The sequence below is a fragment of the Populus trichocarpa genome, chromosome 5, assembly GCF_000002775.5.
Source record: "Populus trichocarpa isolate Nisqually-1 chromosome 5, P.trichocarpa_v4.1, whole genome shotgun sequence".
NCBI lineage: Eukaryota > Viridiplantae > Streptophyta > Magnoliopsida > Malpighiales > Salicaceae > Populus > Populus trichocarpa.
This window is the reverse complement of record NC_037289.2, coordinates 9,463,093-9,465,889: the sequence shown is the minus strand read 5'-3', so window position 1 is coordinate 9,465,889 and position 2,797 is coordinate 9,463,093.

Below are 2,797 nucleotides of genomic sequence, written 5' to 3'. Positions count from 1 at the left end.
TAATCAGATTCCAACAATAGCTCAGCCCGAAGAAAGAATGAGTGAACATGGTCAAGAGCCTCAACATAATCCAACATTTGTGCAGTCAGCAACACCTGCACCAGCCCCTGCAGTCATGAATGCATTTGCTAACGAGTCCCACAAGGCCAAGTCATCTGATAGCCTTGATCAAGAAAAGATAGCGGCACTAGAAGCCAGAATCAAAGTCATTGAAGGGGTAGACTTATATGACCCAGTACGGGCAGCGGAGATGTTTCTAGTCCCAAATGTGGTTGTCCCGAAAAAGTTTCGTGTTCCTGATTTCATCAAATATAGTGGAACACAATGCCCCATGACTCATCTCAAGTCCTATTGAAGTAGTACATGATGAAAAACTACTGATGCACTTTTTTCAAGATAGCTTAAGTGGGGCAACATTGAGCTGGTACATGAGATTGGACAACACAAAGATCCGGAGATGGAAAGACCTGGTGGATGCTTTTATCAAGCAGTACAAATACAACATGGACATTGCTCCCGACAGAACCAGCTTATCCAATCTAGAGAAAAAGGACAAAGAAAGCATAAGGGAATATGCTCAAAGATGGCGAGAATCAGCTGCTCAAGTCCATCCCCCACTTCTGGACAAAGAGATGGTCACTTTATTTGCTGACACACTCAAAGCACCATATTACGAGCATGTGATGGGTAGTTCAGCCCAGCAATTCACTGATGCAGTGGTAGTGTGTGAACGCATAGAGCAAGACATCAAAAGTGGTAGAATTGTGGTAGCCCCCGAGAAAAGAGGCTTCGAAAGAAAGGTGGTTGACCATGTTGGAGATGACTATAGGGGTAGGAAAAACACATTCCAAAACTATCACACTCCATCCCAAATTACTAACATCAACTCTTCACCTCCCACCAAAAAACCCGAGCCCCAAAACTTTCAAGCCAAAAGCCAAATTGGAAATTACCAAAGGGTCCAAGAACAACTACCTCCATTACCGCTCCCCCTGAATAAAATGTACCAGAAGTTATTAAGCATCGGGCAAGTAGCTCCCGAACCTCTGACGCCGGTGCAACCACCTTACCCCGGTTGGTACAAGCCATAGCTCACTTGTGAATACCATGCTGGTGTTTCCGGACATAGCATTCATACTTGCAATGCCTTCAAGAGAAAGCTTCAGCAATTAATCAAGGCAGGGTGGATAGCATTCGAAGACACTCCTAATGTGAACACGAACCCTCTACCTAATCATGCTTGAGCGGTGGATCAGTAAAGGCACTAGAAGCAGAATGCTCATAAAGCACCGATGGTCAAGGCAGGATGCGAAAAAAAGGCAGCCTCAATTTTGAAGGACTCAAATTTTGACCACAGTTTTTGTCCCCACCATCAATGAGACCTCTACAAGAGCTGTTGTGGGAAGGCTAGCCTAAGAGGAGATTTATGAAAATGGAAGGATGAAGCCTGCCCTATTATTATCTTTTGTTTGATCATTTTTGCTTCAACCTATTTCAGTCTTGTTGGTAATTTGGCTCATAATGCCACAAGATTTTCTCTGTCAAATGAGCCTTTCTTGTTAATAAGATCATGTGTTTTCCTGTGTTCAGGACATGCCTTCATTTTTATTGTTGTTTTATGCAAATAATACACTGAGTATAATTTTTACTCACGAAACCACTGGTGTTTTCCCTTTTCTTCCCAAAACAATGCATGATCGCACATGTTCACAAAGATTTTTTGGGAATTCAAAGTTTAGTACAAAAACAGAAATCATGTTGGTGTTTGTTCAAACAAACAAGTTCTGAAAAAATTCAAGTGATTCCTTAGAGAGGTAACCATACACCTAGAAAACCCGAAAAAAAACAAAAAAAAGCACCATGAAGTGACTCTAAAAGTTGAGTTTTATTTGAATGAATAATGAGAAATCACGTTGCATGCTCGCATGAAAGCAAGGCTTACCGATCCTAAATGCATGCATTTGAGATGAAGAAAGGCCATCTTTGATAATCCTTTCACGAAGCTAAAACTATATCCTTTGCAGTCCTCTTTTGAGCTTGGTAGTTTTTTGGAAATAACCTTGGCTAGGATCACACCCCAAATTGGGGGCAAGTGAGAGATATAGAAAAAAAAAAAACCTCAACGATTGAAAGTGCCCAAACAATACTGGGGGCATAAAAGAAATTTCTCAATCATCAAAGCTGCCCACGCAAAGCTGGGGCATGATAAAGAAAATCCAAAAGATCCAAAAGATTTGAGCTTCTCATAAAAACAACTGAGGTGATTATGCTCAACCAAACAAAATGAAGAAAACAAAGAGAAAGAGCCCAAACCCGACACTGGGGGGCATGATAGACTATTTTGGAAGAACAATTCAAAAGATAAAAGGTCAGGTAACAAGCACGAGTGATCCTTAGTCTTGAAATCCCTTAAACACCTTTTGAGCTTGCAAATATCCTGTTCTTCATAACCAATAGCCCAAGCCTATACTACGTGCCTAATCAAGCCATTTCTGATCAAAGGCAAGCAATCTGGATCGGTAGGCAGTGCTTTCTCATGCGAACCAAATCATTATTCATGCAAATAAAATAAATGCTTTGAAAATCGGTTCTCAATAACCCTCAAATTGAAATTTAAACCTTTTTACCAACCAGATGTCATTTCATATTTTTTCACCAAAATCAAAACAAAAAGTTTTCATCACTTCTAAAAACCCCTCTATAGGAATCACTTGAATTTCTTCAGAATAAGTTTGCTTCGAATCGATGTCAAAATGATTTTTGTGTCTGGAATAACTTTGAAATTCTAAAATTTCTG